Genomic DNA, 4,664 nt, shown 5'->3' with positions numbered 1-4,664 from the left:
CTACTGAATTTGTCAGGGCCTTTTGCATTCATGCTGAGTAAAATTAAAAGTCCTCTGAGGGGATAGCCCAAAAATGCAATACCTACTACTTTCCTAGTCTCCTATGGAATAAGAAAAAGGGTTTAGTCCAGCAAATAACAGGACACAGGGTGCTGCCTGAAATTAGTTGCTTTGGCATCCCAAGGACACAGAGCTGCCTGGGCTAACAGCCATTCCCAAAGCTTCTGTTGGATAGGTGCCAACAGGTTCAGCTCCTTGAAACCTGGGCTGTGTACAGGAAAATATAAATTTAACCCTATAGCGTTAACTGTGATGCTTCAGTTTTATCAGAGTTGGATAACATTATAACCTCAATTTGCACATCCCAATGAAGCTGATGCAATGTATACAACTGAGCACAGCAAAAATTACTCCTTCCAGGTAAACACTGCATRTACATSTATTGATCTAGCCAATCAAAGGACTGACTWYTCAACACATAAGCARCCCCTSAATGGCAAATGTACATGCCAGTACCATAAAGACAGAGAGGAAGCCTTTAAACCTGGGATAACCYCAGASAGAAAGAGAGCAGAGGTCTATCCACAGCAAAAGCTTCAAATAAGGTAAACTCTTGCCATTCATGTACCAGTTCTGATCTAAGGACCATAGGATTCTCAGCTTGGAGGAGGCTTTTGACAAAGATCATGTATCTTTTCCTGGAACTCTGGAAACACTGGAAAACCACAAAGCTGATCAAGTCATAGCAAACCTGCTTACCTGGCTTCTGACATCCGACCCGACTTCTCACTCAGCATTTTCAAAGACTCTCAGGTGCCCAAACTGTACCACAGAAAAGTGATAAACAGTGAGAAAAAAACCCAAACTGCAACATCCTAATGCAGTGCTTGACCTTGCTTCTGACACTCCAAACTCCTGGCAGAGGCACCAGAAGGAGTTTGAGCTCCTGCAGCATCCTTTCTGCCCCAGCCCATCCTGCGCAGCACAGCCAGGTACATAAGGCACAGTCACAAACAAACACAATACATCTCGATCCCTACCAAAACATAAGCAAACCCGACACGGGAATTCCAAGAGCAGTASTTTRTGTGCACAGATTAGACCAGGGCAACGGTTGTAACTGCATCTCACTTGGCTGCACTGCTCCTCATCCAGAGGTGAGGCTGCTAAGAGCCTCGGCAGCCAGCACCTAGCTGCAGGTGCCAGGCTTGGTATGTCACGGGACAGGGAGACCTCCGTGTAGGTGGCCAAGGTTTATTGGAGAAATCGTCAAATTCCAGGGACTCATACACAAACATAAGCTGCAGTACCTTCTGAAATGCAGAGGTGTTTCTGACCCACAGAAACTGATACAGGTTACCCAGACACCAGTGCCCACAGCCGCTCTCACCCACAAATCTGCTTAATACCCCTAATGCATGGGAAAGGCAGGCTTGCCTTCCACTGCCATCATTACAATCACAGGGAAAAGCTGTTCCCCCTAAATTTGGACACGGACAATAATGGTAAAGGAAGTTTTTCCTCTCAGTTTAAACTCCTTTTGTCTTAATAACCCTTCTCTTTTCTGAGGGCATTGTGCAGGGACTGGGGGCCCTGGGGAGGGACTAATGAGATGAAAGAGGCAATTTCCCCCTGGGACCCCGCACGCTGMCCTGCTTTCTCAGGTGCTGTCCCTTGGMACGAGAGCTTTTGCCACAGCATGTTCTCGGTGCCATGTTCCGTGCCCGGGTGCGTCCGGCTYCTGCCCGACCCCTGTCCCGGCCCCRTCRTTCCCGGAGGGACGCTCGGGGTGCCCCAGTTGACCCCTCTGGACTAGCGGGTCCCTGCACAGGGGAACCCTCTGAGAGCTGCCCCCGGCGGGAGCCGCCCAATCTTCGGCTTCACCGGCCATACCGGGGGCCGCTCTACCCAGGACTGGGGGGGAGATGGACAAAGGGCTGCCGGACCCTCCCTCCCCTGTACACTCCATTGTCTGTATCTGAAACAGCGGGGGATGCCGGGCTTTCCTTTCCATGGAAAACAACGGCTCTTCTCGTCCAGGTGCCCTCGCCAGAATTGGGATTCTGCCACCAAAAATCCCGGGTTCCTAGGTTTGTAATTACAGGGGAAACTCCCCACAGATCGTAAGCGCTTACCAGGGTAGAATCACACGAGTAGTCCCGAACCGACTCTTGGGTTCTGCTCCTCGTAAGAACTCCCCGCCGGGACTGCAGGCGAGCTATGTCGGACCCGCGGGGCGGTCCCCCCTCCCCCCGGTGCGAGCGGACGGAGAGCGGGGCGGCGCCGCGAGACCGGGACCGAGACCACGGGACAGTCCGTACAGGCTCGGCCGCCGGGCGAGACGGAGCGGGCGCTGCCGAGCATCTCGGCTGCGACACGAACGCGGCGGCGGCGGCAGCCCCGGGGCTCGGCCGTGGCCCCAGCCCGCCGCCACCGCGGGCTTGGGGAGAGGCCGGAACCGGAAGCGTCCGCCCCGGGGCTCGGGGGGGCTGCCGGGAAGGGSAGTACGGCAAGCCGCAAAGGCCATCTCCAGCCCGGCGGCGAGCCCTGCGCGGACTACAAGTACCGTGAGCCCTCGTGCGAGGAGGGAGCGGGTCCCGTGAATGCCCGCGCGGGGCCGCACTACAGCTCCCATACTTCCCTCACGCCGCCTGGCGTCTCCGCTCCGGTCCCGATTTAAATCCAGGCAGCGAGGAAAATGGCGGTGCGGGATTGAGTGCGGGGAAGACGGAGATGAACCTGTGCTTTGGCTCGTTTCCCAGGTGAGTGGGGTTCGGAGGGAGGGAGTAACGAGTGGAGGGAGGAGAGTTCTCGTTCGCTTTCGCCTGCTCCTTGTGCTCGGGTGGGACTGGATGGCGGAGGGGGCGCTGCCCCTTGCCGGGGAAGGGAGAAGCTCGGGGGTGGCCCTGAGGGGCGGCTGTTTTCTGTCTCTCGCCCCCTTCCTCAATATGAACGTCGCTCCTTGAGGGGAGGAGGAAGGGGAGCCTAGATCGGTTATGCGTGAGGACTATTCCTACGGCTGGCGATGAAGGCATTCCCCGGGCAATGTGGGCCTGCCTTTACTTCTTTCCAGCTATTGTAACTTTATTGCCGACTTGAGTTTGAAGGGACATTCCCGGGGCACCGGCGGGAAATCGATTTGTGGAGCGAAGGCTTGTCGTATCGTTGTGCGATGCGTATCTTAAGTATGGTGATTTGAGGCGGAGGTTCCTCGTATAGCACCGGGAGACTTGAGGTCGGCGTGGACTTGGCTGTAGGATCGTCTGATCCGCGCTTTTTCAGCTTCAGCGGAGGCGGGGTGTGGGTGAGATATCTCGGTTACAATGGCCCCCTCTGCCATTCATCTGGGTTTATCTGGTACCGAGGCGATTCCAAAGACCTCGATATCTGCCCTCTCCCGCGGTCATCCTGTAACCTCGGTAAGTTTCAGAGATGACTTCTCTTGTTTCCTTGTCTCTGGTAACAAGGAAAAGGATGACAAGTACTGCGAGTAAAAGGTCGATTTCCATGCCTCCTACACATTTTTGCCTCGTAACTGTATTAAGACTGTGTTGTTGAGGGGTGGAGATGAGATTCACCACCCCCCCCCCCCCCCCCCCCGAGGTCGCGTACCAGTTCAGGTGTTAGTGTTTCTGGGATATAAATGGAGTGATTATGACTTAGTATGTAGCGTGAGGGTGACATAATTCCCACAATTCTCTTTCTCTTGGTTGTAAAGTTGGATCCGTTTGTGGTTTTTGCTGCCGCTCCTAAGCACGGTCAGGTTTTTCTTCAAAAGCGAAGCTTCTCAATTTGTGAGCTCATATTCAGATTCATTTAAATCTTAGGTATCTTCTTCGTCTTTTATAGAGAAGTTAACAGAAAATAGTATTTTTGATTATAACTGGAATAACAAGACAAAACAAAAGGAAATCTGAAAGTGTGAGGGATGGCAATACCTAGCTATATAGTATCTGTTATGCAGTTGAAATGGACTCTTACAATAAGCTTGAAATTCTATCGTCATTCGTGTAAAAATAAATATTTTCTCATATAATATTTTCGCCTTAGTTTCATCTTCACACTACACAAAGTTGTGTGTTCTGAATATAAAAGATAACTTCATAGGAGAAATAGTATATGAGTGAAAACCTGAGAATAAAAGCTTGGGTTTACAGGAAGTGGACAAAACTGGGTGGTTTGGGGGGTGGTGGTTGGTGKTTTTTTTTTAGTTTATTTCATTTTTTTACTGTTGTTTTTTGAAACAAGATTGTGCATTATAGCATGCAGTAATTATATTTACTGTTGACTGCCGTTACAATGGGCTGTTCAACTGACTTTTGTAAAGTCTTTCAATTCTGTTACTGCCGTTGTATGGCTTTTTTTTTAATAATAACAGTGACCTTGATGGATTCCTTGCTGCGATTTGACTATAGAGGCTGTCGGATATGGGAAGTGATAGACAGACAGACTATACCGAGCATTCACCCAGCCTCACTTTAAGCACCTCTCCTGATTACAGCGTGTTGTTTCCAGTCTGATTTTAATCGGAATRTGAATTGTGTGCATTTTGGGCTTGCTCGTGGTTTTCTGTTTCTTTTCACTGTTCATTTGAAGCCCTTGTTCATCCTGGCTTTGGATTTATTAACTTGGAAGTTTTCCTTTGGCAAGTTTTTTTTTTTGTT

General features: G+C 50.8%; 1 protein-coding gene across 12 annotated transcripts in view; it reads left to right on the top strand.

The window, feature by feature from the left end:
- Nucleotides 1–2,539: 2,539 nt before the first annotated feature.
- NCOA3 (nuclear receptor coactivator 3) overlaps nucleotides 2,540–4,664 on the top strand; it is a 39,048-nt gene continuing 36,923 nt past the window's right edge. For 7 of the 12 annotated variants that reach the window (XM_057385343.1, XM_057385341.1, XM_057385340.1 and 4 more), the window contains exon 1: nucleotides 2,540–2,762. The gene's annotated coding sequence lies outside the window, so the exon portion shown is untranslated. The remainder of the gene's footprint in view (nucleotides 2,763–4,664) is intronic. The other 5 variants (XM_057385349.1, XM_057385348.1, XM_057385346.1 and 2 more) reach the window with 3 other exon arrangements.

Source organism: Malurus melanocephalus, unplaced genomic scaffold, assembly GCF_030028575.1.
Source record: "Malurus melanocephalus ecotype Western Australia unplaced genomic scaffold, MMel_1.1 scaffold_815, whole genome shotgun sequence".
NCBI classification, from domain to species: Eukaryota; Metazoa; Chordata; class Aves; order Passeriformes; family Maluridae; genus Malurus; species Malurus melanocephalus.
The sequence above is the reverse complement of the archived record's forward strand: the minus strand, read 5'-3'. Positions and strand labels throughout refer to the sequence as shown.